The sequence below is a fragment of the Poecilia mexicana genome, unplaced genomic scaffold (assembly GCF_051168715.1).
Source record: "Poecilia mexicana isolate PSO_F unplaced genomic scaffold, ASM5116871v1 scaffold_23, whole genome shotgun sequence".
NCBI lineage: Eukaryota > Metazoa > Chordata > Actinopteri > Cyprinodontiformes > Poeciliidae > Poecilia > Poecilia mexicana.
In genome coordinates this window covers 21,950,540-21,972,604 of record NW_028263392.1, presented here as the reverse complement: position 1 = coordinate 21,972,604, position 22,065 = coordinate 21,950,540, and the positions used below count along the sequence as shown (strand labels likewise).

The 22,065-nt window shown below is 40.6% G+C and overlaps 1 pseudogene; it reads right to left on the bottom strand.

The window, feature by feature from the left end:
* Position 1: 1 nt before the first annotated feature.
* Positions 2-21,970, bottom strand: LOC148152633 (uncharacterized; annotated as a pseudogene).
* Positions 21,971-22,065: the final 95 nt, after the last annotated feature.

Below are 22,065 nucleotides of genomic sequence, written 5' to 3'. Positions count from 1 at the left end.
AGTAATTTTTACATTAATTTGTATTATTCACAAGGTATCTTTGAAAATAAATACAATTCAAATGTAAAGTAACAAAAACATACAGCCAAACCATAAGAACATAAAATCAATTGCTGTATGACTGAATGCATTAAATATTTAAATATGAAATTTAGAAAAAAAAAATTGCATTCAAAATTTCCAACCAAAACAAAAAGGTGCTGTAAATACCTCCAACTTCAAATTATGTCCATTTCAAAGTAATTACTGGAGAGGATGTTGTCGAACTCTGTGCGAAAGTCTGGGTAAGAACTATAAGTGCAAGGAAGTTCTAGGGCAGCGAGAGCAACAGGCCTTCTGTTACCCGGTTTCAGTGTTGAAACAAATGAGAATTTTGTCAACACAGATTACAGAAGAGCCGGTGCAGAAACGCAGTATTTTTTCAGCCTTGTCTTCATCAGCATTTTTACAAAACGTTGAAGGTGGTTAAAGGTTGTCTGTTCTCTCTGGGACAGCGTCACATTTGCTGATTCAAACAGCTGTAACAGTCTTTTACCTTCTTTTTTTCATACAAAGACAACAGACTTTTCTTGTCTGAAAGTTCCACTTGTACACATGCCACGAATGTGGAGAAGCAATCCAATATATACTTTGGCTCTTGAAGAATTGCCTTGTGAGCCAGGGTTTCAATGGCCTGCTGAATGTTCTCATTGGGAGGCAGGAAGTGGGACCCCATCCTTGTGAAGAGGTCTAGCAAGTCCTCTTCATCACCTTGATCCATGGTGCCCTGCAGAGCCTTCTCAACAGCTGATCTCTCTACAACCCCTGGCAAAAAGTATGGAATCACCAGTCTTGGATGAGCACTCATTCAGACATTTCATGCTGTAAAACAAACTCGGATCAAAAACATGACACAATATTAAGGTCGTTCCAAAGTGCAACTTGTTGGCTTTCAGGAACACTCAAAGAAATGAAGAGAAAACATTGTGGAAGTCAGTGAATGATACTTTTATTGACCAAACACAGGGAAATAAATATGGAATCACTCAATTCTGAGGAAAAAAGTATGGAATCATGAAAAACACATAAACAAAAGACCATTCAAAATACATCACTAGTATTTAGTTGCACCATCTTTGGCTTTTATAACAGCTTTTAGTCTCTGAGGCATGGACTTGATGAGGGACAAACAGTATTTGGTGCCTACTCTCTTTGATAGCAGTTGCCAGATCAGCTTTGCAGGTTGGAGCCTTCTTGTGGAACATTTTTTTCAATCTCCACCACAGGTTTTCTATTGGGTTGAGATCTGGACTATTTGCAGGCCATGACATCGACTGAATGTGTCTTTCTTCAAGGAATGCCTTCACTGTTTTTGCCCTATGGCACGATGCATTGTCATCTTGGAAAATTATTTCATCATCTCCAAACATCTGTTCAATTGAAGGGATGAGAAAACTGTCCAAAATGTCAATGTAAACTTGTGCATTGATAGAAGAATTAACCACAGTCATCTCCCCAGTGCCTTTGCCTGACATGCAGCCCCATATCATCAAGGACTGTGGAAATTTGGTTGTTTTCTTCAGGCAGGCCTCTTCATAAATCTCACTGGAACGGCACCAAACAAAAGTTCCAGCATCATCACCTTGTCCAATGCAGATTCTTGACTCATCACTGAAGACAACTTTCATCCAGTCATCCACAGTCCATGATTGCCTCTCCTTAGCCCATTGGAGTCTCGTTCTTTTATGTTTAGGTGTCAATGCTGGTTTTCATTTAGCTTTCCTGTATTGAAATCCCACCTCCTTTAGGCGATTTCTTACGGTTCGGTCACATACATTGACTCCAGCTTCCTCCCATTTATGCTTCATCTGTTTAGTTGTACTTTTTTGGTTTTCAAGACAAATTACCTTTAGTTGTTTGTCTTGACGCTTTAATGTCTTTCTTGGTCTACCAGTACGCTTGGCTTTAACAACCATTCCATGCTGTTTGTGTTTGGACCATATCTTGGATACAGCTGACTGTGAACAGCCCACATCTTTAGCAACCATGCGTGAAGGGTTACCTTCTTCAAGAAGTTTCACAATCCTCTCTTTTGTTTCAAGGGACATTTCTCTTGTTGGAGTCATGGTTCTCGCCACTCCACTTCGTCCAGCAGCCCTCCAAGGTGTCATGACTGCAGGTGTTTTGAACTGCACACTAACGGGCACATCTAATCTGGGGCAGGTGTCCATTTAGGGAAAGGAAATAGACTGGGTGTGTCCTTTTTTCTACCTCCAATTTGAGTGATTCCATACTTTTTTCCTCAGAATTGAGTGATTCCATATTTATTTCCCTGTGTTTGGTCAATAAAAGTATCATTCACTGACTTCCACAATGTTTTCTCTTCATTTCTTTGAGTGTTCCTGAAAGCCAACAAGTTGCACTTTGGAATGACCTTAATATTGTATCATGTTTTTGATCCGAGTTTGTTTTACAGCATGAAATGTCTGAATGACTGCTCATCCAACACTGGTGATTCCATACTTTTTGCCAGGGGTTGTACTAGAGGGAGGTAGTTGAGAAATGATGGGATCAATACATCATCATCCACTGATTCAATTCCATGGACACAAGCTAAAATGAAAGCTTTCGATAGCCTCACTGGAATGACTCCATGGTCTAGAAATCCTTTGACCCAAATGTGTCCAATGGCTTGCCATTCAGACTCACAAAAGTCAGGCCTCAACCTGGGAACTCGCTGTGTTTCACCCTCACAGTTCCAAAAACTGCTCCCAAAATGCAGTGCAAACCTCCCTTGATACCCCAGCATCATCGATTGCTCTTTTATTCACAAACTCCATTTTTAAAGTCTGATTCAAAATGTTGTTTTCCATAAACACAGCAAAAAGATCTTCCACAACCTTGATCCTGCGAATTGACACATGCAGATGGTTTGCTAGATTTTCTGAGTTACCAGCTGAAACAGATTGGGGCAGTAGACCGCTTGAACTTGGGTGAGAATCTTCGGGTGGAATCAACCTGGGTAGAAGATAAAGCAATAACCATTATTAACAACACAGATACAAATATAAGATTTCTACAAACAGATTGGACATTTGCTTGTTAATATTCTCTTCATTACTATGTTATGATTACCAAGCTAATTTGTAGAACTTTGGAAGATCTGGTTGAACATTAACCCTTCTGCTTAATCCATACTTTAATACTTTCATATGATTTTTTTAATTGAATAGAAAATACCAATTCAATTAAATGAAAAATATATATTCAATTCAAAAGATGTAATAATTGCATGACCTTTAAAAAAAGGTGGTACTGAGTTGTTCATTACAGAGGAGAAAATGAGCTCTGGGTTTCACCTGGCCAGTTTGTCCTGCCTCCATATTACTGGTTTGCATTTGTGATGAGAAGAGACTCCTGGCTGAAGGCAGCAGTATCGGGGAACCGTGTCCAAAGGGACTGCTGAGATCGTCCTGAATGACAAAGTTGTACAGTATTGTAATATATAAAGTTATGTTTGATTGCAGCACACAAGTGTTAAGCTATTCATACCTTTGCCTTAAGATAGATATTTATTTCACAGTTGATTAAAAATACATCACAAAAAAACTATGTAAATTCTACCAAATAATATGTTACTATTTTACCTCAGTTCAAATGTCACATATCACTTCTATAAGTATCTAAATCGTATCACGCCAAAGCGTTTCTGATCTTACCTGTACAACTTCTTCAGTGTTGTCATAATTTAGTGTTACAACGACTATGTCACTGTCATCATCCAATCCAATTAGGTCCTCTTCAGGATTCCATACAACCGTGTCCCCCTCATCCATGTGTGGAACAGATCCAGAATTTTCAGAGCTGAAGGGCTGGGGCTGCCGGGGTGTGGATCCAGAATGAGGTGGATCTGTGAAATCAACAACTCCAGAACGGTTGTAGGAAGAGTCTAGGTGATTCAAAGTTTGATCATCACAATCACTGAAATCCTCCATTTCACCAAAAGATCCTTTTCTAGCTGTTGGGGTTGAATCCATGTCATTTGGTTGTTCAGGACTTTGGCAATCTTCTTCAGATGAATACTGAACTGTTTCTTCTTTCTTTGTGCAAATGTAAAACCTTAGAAGCCTCAGCTTGGTTTTTTCATAGAGATTTCCGACTGTTTCATCTAAAGAAATCAGATTTTTTTTGAAATCACAAACTTCAAAAAGAAAATCTTCAATTACCCCTTAAAAACTAATGGTACAAGCTTCTGTCAAATTTTAATTAATCGAGTTTGATGGATTAAAATGCCACGCCCAAATCAAAATCGATGTTATCGCACACAAACATCTGTTTATTTGCGTCATTAAATGCTTATCGTATAAAAACATATGTTTTGATTTAAATTAAGTTCTTATCAATAATAAAACAGACAGCATTCTGGAACCTTCTCTTTTATATCAAATGGTTAATAAGGGGTCAGGCCCTCTTTGTGACTTTTGACCCAGTTATACCAATGCAGCTCCTCCTCACACAGATAGACTCCACCCCCAACTGCTTTTATCTTCCTGCTCCTTGCAGATTCCCCCAGCCCACTTTTATGAATGAGCCAATAGAGATAAAGGTCTGGGATTTCTGTTTTTTCTGCTTTAAATAATTTTTTCGGAAGCCCTGTTATTCTACTTGTTGCATTTGTTAGAGGAAGATCCACTTTGATCTCACAGAAAACAAACAAACAAAAAATGGTTCGCATTAAAAGAGAAAAGCCTCAAAAGAGAAGACATCAGGAAACCAATCAACTGCCATGTGGCTCATCTGTAGATGGACAAACCATCACGAGACCCTGCTTCATCACTGATGCTTCATCCTCTACACTCCTGGATAGAAATCTGATCCTACCTCCATCAGCATTCGAATCCTCAATTCAGCACGAGATTCCCACCTTCCAGGACTCCAAGCATCCTCCTCCGCCTGATTCCTCTGGATCACCCCCTGCGTCTTCTGAAACTCCTTCATCCGGCGTGGGAAAAAAACGACACCGCACAGTGTTACCCAGTGGGACATCGCTTCTTTGTGAGACACCGGTCTCTGTTTATGAGAACCCAGACCGCACATTGGGTGCACCACGCAAGTCCACCTTTTTTCTGTGCCGAGTGCAGAATCCATCATGCCATGTCCTGCAACAGGAGTGGTCATTGAAAGCTTATGGAATGTCTGGAAAATGGGGATACCTTTTTCGTTATGAAACCGGAGAACTCTCTGTGTACCAGCTCGAGGAAGAAAAAGAACAACAAACAGCCTCATCAGTGACATGCAATCTGACCTACAACGACTGGGCAGTGTTAAGGTTGGCAGTTCCTCGCAAGAGAAAATCAACCCCACAACCAGAGGATGATAAAGAAAGGCAAGAAGAAGAAGGTGAGGAAGGAGAAATTAAAGTTTCCCCTCCACCTTTCAAGCAAGCTAAACTGCAACCCTTTCCCTCTGATCCTGAACTTGCTAAAGGTAAGATTATCTTTAGCGCTGTCTGGGAAAGCAAAACTACTCCATCTGGGCGCTGGTTTTTACGCGCCAGCATCCGTGAGATGAACTCGGACACTACCTGTGACCTGTTTGTGCTGGAAACTTTCAATTCAGACAGGAATATTCAGGACCATGCTGGCTGTCCCGTTTCAGGTATGGTCAGATAAAATCTGGCAAGTTGGAGATCTGATCTCCAACTTGTTTCAAAGTTCCCGCACTTGGATGGATATTTTAACTGTCAAGAAAAGATTGAGATTTTTAGCTCCGCCTCCAGAGCCAACCTCCTCTGAGGACCCGCCCCCTCCCCACTCTATATAATGAGAGGATTTCAGAGGCGGGGGCCTGCCACAGACCATCTTCTGCTCATCAGGGGAGCTGGACTTCTCTTCCATTTGAAAAACCAGTCATTCTTAAAAACTTTCAGAGTAGTGTATGACAAGCGCAGACTCTTGGCTGACGGAAAAACCCTCCCTTTTGGATACTAAAAGGCAGAGAGATAGAGTGACACAGAAAATAAAATAAAATGTCTCAAATGATGGATTTTCAAGAGGTGAAAAACTTTGATCCAAAATTGCAGTGCCCTTTTTCATGTCTCATTACCAGGCCCAGCGGTTCTGGGAAAACAAACTTTGTATTCAATGTTCTTGAAAATTGTTTGTCTACTATGAGTGAAAAACCAGAAAATGTTGTGTACTTTTTTGCCTCTATGCAACCTTTGTATATGCAGCTGAAAAAAACAAATAAAAATTTAAAACTCATACAAGGTCTTCCAGATGATTTTATAAATGACAGTACCCTCTTTCCTCCAGAGGCCTCCTCTCACTTAGTTATAATTGACGACTTGATTTTTGAGGCTGCAGAACATCCGGATGTAGTAAAAGTTTTTACACAGTACCGGCATCATAAAAGAATCAGTGCATTTTTCTTGACCCAGAACCTTTTCCTTAAAGGAAAACATACCAGAACAATTAGTTTGAATTGTACCTACTTTGTTCTATTCAAAAATCCGAGGGATAAATTACAAATCAGTATTTTAGCTTACCAAATGTTTCCCAGTAAAAAATCTTACTTCCTGGAGAGCTTTCGAGACGCCACCAGCGTTCCGTACGGATATATAATTGTTGATTTCACACCAGACTGCCCAGATGAGTACAGGTTACGCACCGGACTACTTCCAGGGCAGTTAACCACTATTTATTTGCCACAGAAGAAGAAGAAAAGCTACTGATGCTTTTGCAATGTCTGCACGTATAAAACGCAATGCCCATTTTCTTAAGGCTCTCTCTCAATCCAGCCCTAAACAAAGAAAGGATTTTCTGAAAACCTGCTCTGCAGACTTTATTCAAACCCTGTGTGAAGTCACGTTAAATGTTCTTAAAGGCAACATTCACCTTTCCACTTCACATTTCAACGCCTTGAAGAAACAAAAAAAGTATATCAGAATTTTAGCGGATAAAAAGGTTGGAATCAAAAGAAAAAGAAAAATTCTGAGCTCTCAGAGTGGAGGATTTCTTCCATTAATTGCTGCGGTTGTTCCCATTCTGGCATAATTAGAAAATAAAACATGGCACAAAAAATGTACTTGATCTCTCCTGACCAACTCAATCAACATCTGAATCAATCAAAAAACACTACAATAAGAGACAACGCAGAATGGAACCTGGATCAAGAAATGAGGCTGATTTTAGAACATCCCACCATGTCCTCTTATGAAAAGATTAAAAAATATGATGCACTTTTACAGCGCTATTTGACTTTAATGAAACAAGGCCAGGCCGAAGAAGAACGGGTCACGTTTTCACTCCGAAAGCAGGCCACAGATGAGTCAGCAGAAACACAGCAAGGAGAGAGTCTGCAGCAGCAGCAGCAGCAGCAGCAGCAGCAACCTGAGGCCTCAGGGCCGTTGGCTGCAAGTCAAGATAAGGTGTCAGAGGTATTGATAGCCATTCCTAAACAATCACACAGGAATGCAGAGTATATATTAACAAAACTGAGTCAAAACAGTGACGGATGGACACCAAAAGGTGAATTGATCTATAAAGGGAATGTCATCCGTGGCTCACACATCTTAGACTTAGTGAAACATCTCTTGCTTCCTTTTAAAAAACAAAGCCTAGCCACACCACCTATGGGTTGGACAAGTTTTCTAGATTCTTTAAGGGAAATAAATATTCCCTCATCTTTTGTGAAAAACCCACATGCTCGTGAGCAGCACAAGAAACTACACGGGGAGACTTCTACTTCTGAAAAGAGTCCACTTTCTGGTCCTTTCAAGAAGGAAAAGAAAGATTATATTTTGTCTCCCAGCTGGACAGCAACTGCCGGTGATGATGGAAAAGAAGGCAAGCCAATAAGGAAAATAAGACATCCTCCAAAATGGATCACATTTTCCCAATAGCAAAAGAACAAAAATGACATGACATGTATTGTGATTGATCAATAAAATGTTTTATTGATCAAACATTTTTCTTTGTTTCGGTCATTCTTATAAACAAAAAAATCATTGCTCTTTTTTTAAATTATTTTTTAAATAGGGGGGAAAAAAAGCAAACATTTATTTTTTAATTCCATACATTTCTTTAAACATCTGCAAAGAACAAGCTGAGTGAGTGAACAAACACAGACTGTCACCGGTGATACATTTCTGATATTTTTTGACAAAATTATAAACCATCTTATCATTTTTATCCACATCATCAGAGTACTTTGATAAAATTTGCTTCAAGCTCATACCACAAGCACTGTGGGTCACGAAAAGCACACAATGCTGTCCACAAACCATAGATTCCATGCTCTGAAGTTGACAAGTGTGGAATTCTATGTGAGAAGCTCGGGCCTTCATAAAATCCAAGATACTTTCTGGGTAATATAAAAATTCAGGGCTAAAACCATAGGGGTCAAAGAAAACTGCCCTGCCATGTTTTTGCAGTGCAATGGCTAACCAGTGTTGTCCAGGAAGATTTGATGGATCCGTATTGACAATCAGGAATTTTGGTCTTGGAAAGGTGACAGGTAAATATGAGAGATAGTCACAAGGAAAAACCCCACCAAATGCATTCCCCAGCAGGTGATCCAGTAACATTTCAATTTCCTGGTTGTTCATTATTATTGTATTTTTTTGAGAGAGAGAGAAAAAAAAAAAATTAGACTCAATAATAATCTACCAAAATTCTCCGCTTCGAGTCCACTTCTAGGATCGAGTCGTAACATGCATAGATGATCAAGGTGACTGTGGTTGGAAGAGGTTTCCGAAATCTTAGTTCCAGTCTCAGGGAGCCGCTTGACTGTGGAGACAGAGCATCCGTGTCTCCTGCAGGATTTAAATTAAATGCAAAGAGTGAATAACCTCGGCAAAACTCTGTACGGGATATACTCAGGGGTAAGTCCTTAAGATGTCTTCCTGTTGCTGTTACCAGATTATAGTATTCCCTCACAGTATCACCTTGCTCAAAGTTTGGCTGTAAGGCTTTGGCTGGAATCTGCCTTCCGTTTTTACACAGAGCCAGAAATTCGAGGTCATAGTGTTTAAAGTTGAAGGGGTTTAATTCTCGAGCACCAGTGAAGGCCGCATGATCCACCATTCCAAGTACCACATATTTTGGAATCAAACCCAAGAACAGATTTTCTTGTGTGCAAATTCTAGATCGCTCTGGAATTGAAAAAGTCTTGACATTAACTCGGGAGAGGTTGTACAAAGCATTTCCTCTGAGCAACGCTGATGCGTGTCCGATCCGCACAGCTGGGGACACAGTCACTTTCTTGATAAACAGAGACGCAGATAAAATCTTGAGCTTGAAAGTTGAGTCTCTGGCACACATGAGGCAGAATGCATCGTCTGCACGTGTAAGCTTAATTTTCAGATCCACCGCGTTTATGATTAGCTTTTCAGAAAATGCCAGGTCAAAATGCAACACTCCAAGCAGGGAACATGGGGTGGACTCTCCTGTAAAGTTTGCTCTCTGATTAAGACCCAGGTTAGGTCCATCATCGGTGACAATGGAATCCATCTCGCCAGCTGTATCCTTATAAAACAGCCCCGTACTAAATTGGGATTTCAAAGAGTCCTCGGAATAGTTCAGGAGTGTCTCAATGATTGCCCGGTACGGATGTGTTGCACTGGATTGAGATATCAGACGATCACCAAGTGTAACATCAACTTGACCAAAAATTGTGTTAAGTGGGTAGTTAATAAGTCCCACGGCAGCATCATCAGCAATGTTGGAGCCATCTGTGATAGGTATTTTTCTCAAACCTACATAAAAAGACCACAGACAACGTATATGAATTTTATAGACAAAGCTTTTGCAAAAGGAGAACTTTCCGCCAACAACGTCATCAGCCGTTCACAGAAAGTTCTGATCTCCTTCCACGCGAGCCCCTGTTTTATTGTCAAGCAGAACAACCAAAAGGGGCAGTCAGGAAGAACAACAAAGGTCGTAAAACTTCTAACCTAAACAAACCAGCAACTCAGTTCCAGGTGTGATATCTGATCTACGGTCTGAGCCCAGTTCAGCTCTAGGTCAAACTAACACAAGAAGAATTTAAGATCTGGGAAACACAGAGTTAACTGTCTCACATAAAGATAAACAGACAGTCGTAACCTCCAGGTCAGTTCATACACACATAAGGAAGAGAACACTTTAAACTAAAAATCACAATAATACTGATTAACATTAGACTGAATATGAACTAAAGTAATAACAAAATGATAATACCAAAAAATATCTAACATTCCCCCCTTTTTATCATTTTACTATGTGTGTAAACTTTATGCAAAAGCCAAGCATAGAAAAGAAAAGAAAAGAAAAGAAAAGAACCAATAAATGCAAGTTTTTTTTTTTGTTTTTTTGTTTTTTTTCCTAATCTAAACACAGAAAATACACAATGAATAAATGTAATATAATGAAATAAATGAAAAATAAAAGAAACAACAAAAAATCAAATGCAGGTTACTCATCTCTACAACCACTTGTTGTAGGAGTCATTCAGCAAATGAATTCATCTGTTTATTGATTACAGAACTTCATCACTGTTCAGAAAACCATCAGAACTCGAAACAAGTCATCTTCAGTTGTCTCATAAGATGCTTTGCCAGCTGATAGTTGATAACAGTTGTGTTAATTGTTTTAAACATCATATTTCGTAGGCATGGAAAAATGCAACCTATGAACAGGCAAAAAAGAATCAAAACACCCAGAATAGGTGTTTCAAGCTTCACCAGTAAATTCCACCATGGTCTGGAAGTGAGCCAAGAAAGAAAATCAAAAGGAGATGATCCTTGTGTTCCACTTTCTATGTAATGTTTAAGTTCCTCCAGTTCCTGTTTCATCAGGCACAAAAGTACAGTCTTTGCAGACCCCTCCCTGAGAGGCTGTGAGGAAGTCCAGGAAAACACGATTTTGCATAACCATGTTTCTCAGTTCAGTCAGTTCTTTCATGGTGCCATTGGCTGTGTACTGTTGATGAGTCGCAGTAATTCATATCTGTTGATCTCAACGTGGCTTCGAATCTCTCCTAGATCAACCCATGGAAAAAGACTTTGCATGAATTTTTCTCCGCCGTTCCAAATCCTGAATTCCCATGGAATTCCAGTATGTGTTGTGAGGCCTCCCCATCTTTTGACCTCTGACATAACTGTTCGTTTGGAGCGGGTGTGTGGATCATTTTGTGCTTTCCTGATGAACGCAATCGGGTTGATTAGAGGTACCACAGCACACAGTCCTCCCCAATTTTTTTTTGGCAAAAACATGTACGCTTCATTCCCGCATATGTAGTACCAGTCTGCCAACATCCGTGAGCCATAATCTCCTGGCACTATGGCACTGCACAGTGTTGTCTCTTGTCTCCTTTTTGTCTTATGCGTGATGTTGAAGCTCCTCTCCTGAAGCAAGTTGTCACAGTCTGGGTTGTCCTTCCAGACTTTGCAGTGTGGAGTCGCCCTTTGACCCCTGCAGGCAATGTAGTTGATGTAATCCGGTGTCGTGTCGCAGTAGGTGTAAACTTTAGCTCCTGCTAACGAAATGGTCTCTGGTATTTTCCATGTGGCTTGTGGAAACGGTGGAAACGGAAGTACGTCATCCTCAAATGAACAGTTCATAGATCCAAAAAGTCCTTTTGTGGCATCTCCTGTCCGAAGTAGAACAGAAAAATCCTTTTTGCACCATTTGCATTTTCTTCTTTTCACGGGGACGCTGAGTCGTGGTTGTGTGCTCAGGCCATAGAGACACATCTGTTTGTCATCAGTGATGCTCTCTGGGTGCAGACCTGAGTTGTGTGTGGCGATTGGTAGCTGCGCACACACATAGCAGTTCACCTCGTTCTCCTCGTGAGCAGTCCTGTTCATCAGCTTCCACACAGATCGGTGCTGTCATGCAGGTGGAACTCAGGCTCGCTTCCTCCTCCAAACATCAAACATGCTGCAGTCACAGCGCAGTAGAAGATCCATCTGGCATATGGAGTCCCCATTGCTGCTGGGCGTACAGAGATGTCGGAACCCCCAAACTAAAGAGTGAGGATCTGTCGAGTTTCTTCACTGGCGTTGAGACAAACCGCCCTATTGGTCAGGAATCCCTGTGTAGCCAGAAACTTCCCCGCCACTCCGGATTAGGGATCCAACACTCTCTGCAGCTTGCAGTGACTGAGATGTATCCAGCTGGGTCTTTCAGCAATCTTTACACCTGTTGGTGTGGTCATCAGCACCTGGAACGGTCCTTCCCACCGTGGACTCGTCCAGTTCTTTCGTTTGATGACCGTTATGTAGACCCAGTCACCTGGCTCGATGGGAGCGGCCTCCTGTACAGGAAGAGAATCATAAGGCAGTAACTTTGCTCTGGACACTTCCTTCAGTTTAAGAGTCCTGATCATATAATCTGCTAATGTCTGATCTTCGTCAGCTTATTGTATTCTGGAGCAAACAGAGGCAATCTGTAAGCTCTCCCATGAATTATTTCAGAAGGTGTTAGACCATCAGCTGTCGGGGTGATTCTCATATAGAGCTTCACCAAATCTAAGCATTCTGTGGAATACCGTGTGTTGGGATATAGTTTTGCAGATAGCCTTAGCTACCGTCAAAGCATCTGCATGCTTTGCTGGAACTATTTCAACCCATTTAGAAAAAGCATCAATCATCATCTAACAGTATTTGTTAACTCAAAAGTTCATAACAAAAAAATTTTTATGTAAGAATTTAGTAGTTATATAGTATGTAGTTATAGTATTACCTCACCATTTTCCCTTTTCCCCCCTTTTTACACATGGCATTGCCCATGTGTCACAATCACTTAAGCTTTTATAAAGTCTTTGGGAGGATTAGTAGTTAATGCAGGTGAACTCATAGGTTTATAGAAGATACTTTAGCAGACACGTATTTTAATTGCAGGGTTATATTTTGGTTTTTCTTTGTTAAACTCTAAATTAAATTTTTCAGTTAAATTCAACGAAATATTTCATAATATTTCAACACTGCAATATCAATTATTTTCAACACTTAGAGATGTTTAATTTAGTTCCAAACTAGTAAATAAAACATTTGAAAATCTTCATTAGCTTAGAATCTCTAATACATTTTTTTTTTTTTTGGTGTAATTTAGTTGCATAGCTCTATCAGTTTTTTGTTGTTTAACTTTTAATGATTATAATTTTTCTTGTTCATAGTTTCCCAACCTATGGCTCGTGGGCCCTAAGAGGATCACTGGTCCTTCTGTTAAGGACTGAGTTAACGGGTACAAAATGAACGATTTTATCTAACATTGTACCTAAAAACCTCTAAAATGTTCTTTTCTGGGTAGATTATTCCTATATGCAAACAGGATTAGTGAGCTCATTCTTTATCACAGTGGTGTGTGTATAACTTATCTGGCATTTCTCCACTGTCTCACTTCTCGCTTCCCCCTCCTGCTGTTGGCGTCGCTGCAGCTGGTCCTCCCCCCGCCTCTCCTCCAGCTCCCTGTCAGTCCAACTGGCTCTGGTGTTGGATAAGTTGTCCAGACCGTCCCTTAGTGAATGTCCAGGTTGTCCACCAATGAATTTAGTTCCAGTTCAAACGTCCAGCAGGACTCCATACAGTAGTTTGCTGCATGGCAGTTCCCAGATGTCCAATAATCAGGATCAGCGGACATCTTAGTGCCTTCAGGTGGCAGAAATCATCATGTCCTTTTTCGTTTCTTTATCAACTGTCATTGGCTGGTGATGAAGGAGGGACGTCATCTGATCTGGCAGGACAGGTTTGAGTTGAGGTTGGAGGTCAGACGCACCGCAGCGAGGCTCAGACAGGAAAAGGAAAGAAGCAAATAAGAGTCCATTAGGGTTTGTTCGGCTTTCTGTGTCTTTTTTCTTTTTACAAACATTTTCCATATAACTTTTGTCTTGTGATCGTATAGTGTTTAGCCACTTATTACCCAACTCTTTAAGAACTCATAAATCCTTTTTTTATTCAAACACATATAAACATGAAACATGTTAAAAGCTGTAGTCTCTTTTATCCTGTACAATATTAACCTTTAAAATGTAGAATGTAAGTTTATGTTAACTTCATCTGTGTCACGTTTCACCAGAGAACAATGGATTTCTCTAAATTTGTCGATCTTAGTGCTGCAGACTGTGAGGTCAGCGGGCAGCCCTCCTCTCAAGGCCTAAGAGAGACAAGAGGCTGGATAATGTCCAGGTCGGTACCTTACTCTGACCTCTGACCCCTCCAGTTATACAGCCAAAGGATCATTTCACCAAGTTGGTGTTATAATCTGATTACGACACAATATATTAAACATTGTTCTCTGAGGAGAATTTTATTATTTAATTTTATTTTTCAGCTTCTCCTCCTTCAGGAAAGTCATAATTCCACTTTTAGCATACAAGGAAGTTGTTCCCATGTTTTTATTTCAGTGAGACGTCTCTCAACTGGTTTTTCTTTGAAGGTGTAGGAATGATAAAAAACAACAAAACAAACAAAACAAAACAAACACCAGTATTTCCTAAAAGTAATTTTATTTTCTGACTTGTGAGGCTTAAACCTAATTTTTAGTATCAGTAAATATTATTTTGCATGCACTGGTTTCATACCGAAATTCAATTTCTTTATTTATTTATTTATTTATTTATTTATTTTTAATTAACGTGTAATAAGCTGCACATGTGTCCACCATTTCATCAATTTTGTCTGGTGGTGTGACTTTTTGGGGTGTGGTAGAGTCTGATCATGCTGTGTATTTCTCCTGTTTGTGGTCCCCTCACTTTTGCCCAATCCTTTCCTAATGAGGGTATGGCTGCTTCTCCTGCTTCTACCCCATTTAATCTATATGAATGGATTAATCCAGTCATGTCCTCTATCCACTTATCGGGGTCTTCTGTTACAGGCGTTATTCTTTCTACCCCTTTCTGGCCTCTATCAAGGTCCAGGGTGCAAAAACATATAAGTTTTGTGCACCTTCCTCTAATGAGGGGTACAGTCGTGCTGCTGGGACTGCAGCGGCTGAGACTGGGGCAGACGGAGCTGCTGCAGCGACGGGGGGAGGAGCAGCTGCAGGAGCTTGTGCTCACCGCACCACTACATCATTCTGTGTGCTTAGAATGACTTTATTATCTTTTGGTCTAACAAATAGGTTTTTTGCTTCTACAAATTTTTGTCTTTAACCTTTTTAATTTGTTCTTTCCGATTTATGGCTGCTTTTAACCATAATTTAGCACATCTCAGCTCATCCTCCTTTTTAGCCTTCTTTATTCCCTTTTTTCTTGTTACACTACTCTCCAAAATTCCCACAATTGTTTGCCATTGATCAATTTTTAGCTTCGAAAATTTTTATTTATTTAAATTTAGTCCAGGTTCGTTGACTCCTAGGGAGTCCTATGAACTGGAGATCTTTTCAGTAGGCCAGCAATTAAAAATACCTTGTTGTGGTATTCTCCACTTCAACTCTTTCGAGTGGGAGAATCTTGCCTTTGCATCCACAAGAGGTTTGCTGTTTAGCCCCACTGTTTTATATGAGGTAAAATACTGAGCAGTATTTAAACCTCCAATCACTCTTTCACGCACACACACACACATCAGAGCAGCAGACAAACAGCAATATCAGCACAGTAATAACAGAACAGTAATAATAAGCTTCCTATCTACGTGAGGACTTACCCTTAAGAGGTGTCCTCTAAGTAAGGAGGCTCTAAGAGCCTTTCCTTTTGCCTTTAGTTGAAACTCTGTCAACTGGGACCCTTATAACTTCTTTAGTCAAACTGATATTTGACAAGGACTCAAACCTTACTTTAGTCAAACTGATATTTGACAAGGACTCAAACCTCTAAAATAGTCATTTTAAAATTCACCTACGTTTCTGTAGTTTTCGGGTTGTCCAGTCGGATCTCGTCACTCCGCCGTTGGCAGACAAAGTCGGACATGTGTCGCTGGCCCAGCGAAGAATTTTACTTCCTGGGTCTTTCTTTCCAGGTCCTGTTGACTCTGGCCGTGCACGGATTCAGCGCGTCTTCCTCTGCCTGTCAGCGGGGGGGGGTTGAGAAATCCGGGTCACGGCACCAAATGATAGGTATTTTTCTCGAACCTACATAAAAAGACCACAGACAACGTATATGAATTTTATAGACAAAGCTTTTGCAAAAGGAGAACTTTCCGCCAACAACGTCATCAGCCGTTCACAGAAAGTTCTGATCTCCTTCCACGCGAGCCCCTGTTTTATTGTCAGGCAGAACAACCAAAAGGGGCAGTCAGGAAGAACAACAAAGGTCGTAAAACTTCTAACCTAAACAAACCAGCAACTCAGTTCCAGGTGTGATATCTGATCTACGGTCTGAGCTCAGTTCAGCTCTAGGTCAAACTAACACAAGAAGAATTTAAGATCTGGGAAACACAGAGTTAACTGTCTCACATAAAGATAAACAGACAGTCGTAACCTCCAGGTCAGTTTATACACACATAAGGAAGAGAACACTTTAAACTAAAAATCACAATAATACTGATTAACATTAGACTGAATATGAACTAAAGTAATAACAAAATGATAATACCAAAAAATATCTAACAATCTGCATTAGTAATCTTAACTCTGAGATACAATAAACTGTCATTAAGATCCACGTAAGAGTCACCTTCACTGCTGATGTAAAATTCAATGGGTGAGGAGTCACTGATGGCAGACAGAGGGTGGATTTCTGTGTAGATCTTATCTTCGATGGAGAGCTGAGTCATTGGAGCTGAAAATAAATCCAGTTCAGTCAGTGTGCATTCTGCAGATTTGTTGTGTAGGAGAGACATTATGAAAATATGTCAGAAGTTTTGGAGCGCTTCTTTCCTCGTTGCCTTCTCGCGGCATCTGATTTTTTTTTCTTCTTTGCAGCTTGTATTTTAGCCACCCAGACACGTTTACCTGGGGGCCTGGTTTTCCCCCGTTTAGAGAGCATCATTATTCCTGAGCCTTCTTGCTCAGCTCTGTTCTGTGCAGGACGGGTCATTTTACTAACAGCTTTACTTATGACATCAGATGCGATGTTTGAAGCTGCAGTTTTCAGGTGGGGTTTAGCTATAGAAAACCCTTTTCTAACAAGTGGGGACACAAATCGGAAAAGCCTGGAAAACAACGATCCAAGGCCCCTGCCATACATGACAGGCGCGCCCTGGAAAAACGAAAGGTCGCCTCCAGTTTGACTGACATAATAGTGAACAAATCTGTTTGGGTCATTGACCATGTGTGACTGCGGAAAAAATGCCATTTGAATCTTGCTAAATGGATCGTGGGGGTGACACAGGTTTAAAATGCAGTTTTATTATCGATTTCCCATAAACAAAATCCACAAATCTATTTCGATCTGTTTTGATCTGAATGGAAATTGTTTTGATGTAACTTTTTGACACGGGTATATAATGCGTAGTGTTGTATCTTATGCTAATTATATCACCGAATTTCCCTCTCACTGTCACAACACCCAGCAGCGGCGAGAAGCTGTCTCCAACTATTTGGTGGTGCACAATGTCAGAGTATATAAACAAATTTGCGAGCATGCCGGCCCCTGAGGGGTATGTTGCGCTCCTGTTGGACACTGTAAACCATTCGTTCACTTTCAGTCCGAGAATGTAGGCGAGTGGAGCCCCCACTTTGATTTGAAATTGTCCATTTCCTTTAAATTCGAAGCGCTTTGTCACATTATTGTAAGACACATCTGAAGTATTGCTGTACTTTTTCAGTGCAGGCACAAAATGTTCCAGTATGTCTTGTGGTCTGTCATAATAGCCTCCAGCACCAAATTTCTGGCTGTAGATATCAAATCCATCATATCAAATCCATCCTGGCCTTCAGTCTTGTCTGATGGTTGAATTAAGACTCTACGGAGCTCAAAGTAGGCTGAGTGAGTAGGCAGGTTGTACCAGGTGTGTGGTATTATAACTTCACACAGACCTACAACCCAATGACCTTTTAAATCAATAGCTTTGGCCAACTCTGTTTTAAAGTTTGAGCTTGTATTGTCTTTAAAGAGCTGTTTGCAAGCATTAGAAGGCAGGGTCACATAGAAACCTTCTTGTTCTCTGTCTTCTCCTCCTGCTGACATGTTGTTGTACACTGTAGGCCTTCTTTACACATCTGAGAGGTCACTGAGCCGGACCCAGCTATTAAATTTTGAAGGCCAGTTTTTCCATTTGACAAACACTTGCTTTTCTCCCCTCACAGTCCTGCGTTTCAAGATCTTATCAACGTGATAAACTCTCTCTTGACCCATCTTTACTTTCTGTAACTCCTCCTGGTAGAAAGATCCTTCTATAGCCTCTCCATCATAATCTTGAATTTTATAAACAGTAGGAATGCGAGGGATAACATCTGTGACTTTAAACACCTCATCCGTAAAGGTCTGTTCATAACCTTTCTGAAAAACCCCTCTGACTTTTGAAAGTCTGACTAAATCTCCAGGTTTGAACTTGGCTTGTGTTTTTGTTGTTTTTCCTTCGGGGTTTATTACCATAGAGATTTCTCAGGACTTGAAGGGAATTCTCTGCAGTGACCTCCACAGGTTTCATTTTTATGCTGGAATGAAAGCTGTGATTGTAACTCGTAACCAAATCTTGTAAAACATCTACATATCTGCGTGTATTATTTGCAGTAAAATATCTCCACATTCTACTCTTGAGGGTACGATTGAATCTTTCCACAATGGAGGCCTTGAGGTCACTGGCTGTAGCAAAGTGAACAATTCCATGTTTTCTCATTAAGGCTTTGAAGCTCTTGTTAAAAAATTCTCGCCCCAAATCTGTCTGAATCTTCTTTGGTATTTGGCTCTCTCTAAATACAGACTCAAAAGCTTTCACCACTTCTCCAGCTGTTTTTCTCTTTAAAACTCGAGCAAAAGCTTTTTTTGAAAATATATCAATGACAGTCAGCAGATAATTGTACCCATCATTATACTCAGCCAGGGATTGCATGTCACAAAGGTCTGCTTGAAATTGTTTTAAAGGTGCAGATGCAAACACATGGTTTCTCTGAAAATGCAGCCTGGCAGGTTTGTGTAAGGTGTATGCATCTTGCTCTGAAAGGAAGTCTTTTATTTTGTCAACACTGACTTTTTCCCCAGTTTCATTTTCAAGATTCTGTTTCAATCTTTGAACACCTCCAAAGCTACCGGGATTAGATGGGTCAAAATAGACCTTTTTCATTAGCAACTCTTCAGCCATTCCCTTGACACTCTTCTGAGCACTTGTTGAGTAATGAGAGAATCAAAAAACAACACAGAGAATTTAAGTATTTCAGATTTTTTGTCTTTATTTATATCTTTTTTTTATTATTTTTTTTATTTTAAAGATTTTCACTCCAACAAAAACATTGCAAGCAGAATAGTTTCAAAAAATTGTGATAGCTTTTTTTGTAAAATATAAAAAACTAAATGAAACTTGTCACACTTTTAAATCACTTAAAGTAAAAAAAATATATTAGCTAAAAAACACAGTTTTTAAAAATGAAAAGACAAACATTGCGGATCACTTCTTCTTCTTCACTGGACTGAAGCATTCTGAAACCCACCACAGCTGTTTGAGCAGATCAGAGCTCATGTTCTCATACATGTCAGAAATTGCAGCATGAAGTGATCATCACACATTAGTTCGTGTAAAATTGTCTCTGCAACTATCTTGACTGTCAGGTCGCTTGCTTGAATTTTGTGTTTGGTCAGAAAAAGTTGAATTGCTGGAATGAACTGAGGTACAAATAGTAGAGGCATAATGTTGTGGTAGTTGTCCTGGTAGAATCGCTCCTGAACAGGCTCCAGACATTCATGCCGTCTCTGGCTCGGGTGTCCGGTTCGGCATCCATTGCACTTTTCTTGTAGGAGCTTTGCAGCAGTGAGGTGCAATAGATGAAGCACAGCGGTTCTCACAGTCCCAATCAACTTAGTAGCAATCCATCCATCAGTTCTTGCTTCACCATCTTGAACATTACCTTGCTCCGGAGATGTAGGAGGAGGAGGAGATGGAGGAGGAGTGGGTGGAGTAGGGTCAAAACTTTTTGAAGATTGAGAATTGTACTCTTGCTGCTCCTCTGGCTCCTCAGGGATGGTCTCAAGAGTTCCACCTACCATCCAGTTTTCAGTTTGAGTTTGCTCTTCTAAAAACTGGGATGGAGAAATAGCCGGAGATGAGGATGAGGAAGAGGATGAGTAGAAGACTGGAGAGGGTGGGTGATAGGGTTCCATGTTGAAGACTCCTTGTGAGACCTTTTTGATAGGGTCCCAGTATGCATCCAAAGTCCGCTGGTTGCCTTTTTTTTTTCTTTCTTTCATGGTAATGAAGATCTGAAGTCCAGCTCCCCTGATGAGCAGAAGATGGTCTGTGGCAGGCCTCCCCCTCTGAAATCCTCTCATTATATAGAGTGGTGAGGGGGCGGGTCCTCAGAGGAGGTTGGCTCTGGAGGCGGAGCTAAAAATCTCAATCTTTTCTTGACAGTTAAAATATCCATCCAAGTGCGGGAACTTTGAAACAAGTTGGAGATCAGATCTCCAACTTGCCAGATTTTATCTGACCATACCTGAAACGGGACAGCCAGCATGGTCCTGAATATTCCTGTGTCTGAATTGAAAGTTTCCAGCACAAACAGGTCACAGGTAGTGTCCGAGTTCATCTCACGGATGCTGGCGCGTAAAAACCAGCGCCCAGATGGAGTAGTTTTGCTTTCCCAGACAGCGCTAAAGATAATCTTACCTTTAGCAAGTTCAGGATCAGAGGGAAAGGGTTGCAGTTTAGCTTGCTTGAAAGGTGGAGGGGAAACTTTAATTTCTCCTTCCTCACCTTCTTCTTCTTGCCTTTCTTTATCATCCTCTGGTTGTGGGGTTGATTTTCTCTTGCGAGGAACTGCCAACCTTAACACTGCCCAGTCGTTGTAGGTCAGATTGCATGTCACTGATGAGGCTGTTTGTTGTTCTTTTTCTTCCTCGAGCTGGTACACAGAGAGTTCTCCGGTTTCATAACGAAAAAGGTATCCCCATTTTCCAGACATTCCATAAGGTTTCAATGACCACTCCTGTTGCAGGACATGGCATGATGGATTCTGCACTCGGCACAGAAAAAAGGTGGACTTGCGTGGTGCACCCAATGTGCGGTCTGGGTTCTCATAAACAGAGACCGGTGTCTCACAAAGAAGCGATGTCCCACTGGGTAACACTGTGCGGTGTCGTTTTTTTCCCACGCCGGATGAAGGAGTTTCAGAAGACGCAGGGGGTGATCCAGAGGAATCAGGCGGAGGAGGATGCTTGGAGTCCTGGAAGGTGGGAATCTCGTGCTGAATTGAGGATTCGAATGCTGATGGAGGTAGGATCAGATTTCTATCCAGGAGTGTAGAGGATGAAGCATCAGTGATGAAGCAGGGTCTCGTGATGGTTTGTCCATCTACAGATGAGCCACATGGCAGTTGATTGGTTTCCTGATGTCTTCTCTTTTGAGGCTTTTCTCTTTTAATGCGAACCATTTTTTGTTTGTTTGTTTTCTGTGAGATCAAAGTGGATCTTCCTCTAACAAATGCAACAAGTAGAATAACAGGGCTTCCGAAAAAATTATTTAAAGCAGAAAAAACAGAAATCCCAGACCTTTATCTCTATTGGCTCATTCATAAAAGTGGGCTGGGGGAATCTGCAAGGAGCAGGAAGATAAAAGCAGTTGGGGGTGGAGTCTATCTGTGTGAGGAGGAGCTGCATTGGTATAACTGGGTCAAAAGTCACAAAGAGGGCCTGACCCCTTATTAACCATTTGATATAAAAGAGAAGGTTCCAGAATGCTGTCTGTTTTATTATTGATAAGAACTTAATTTAAATCAAAACATATGTTTTTATACGATAAGCATTTAATGACGCAAATAAACAGATGTTTGTGTGCGATAACATCGATTTTGATTTGGGCGTGGCATTTTAATCCATCAAACTCGATTAATTAAAATTTGACAGAAGCTTGTACCCTTATTTTTTCCCCTTTGGTGGAGGTCTGGAAAAAAAGCTCCTTTCCCATTTCAAGAGTTTGAGAAACAGTTGTACTTTTATCCACTGTTGCATGCCTCGTTCCTCCACCATTTCTTGTTCTCACTTGTTGGTTTTCATCAATGTGAAAATGAAGCCACC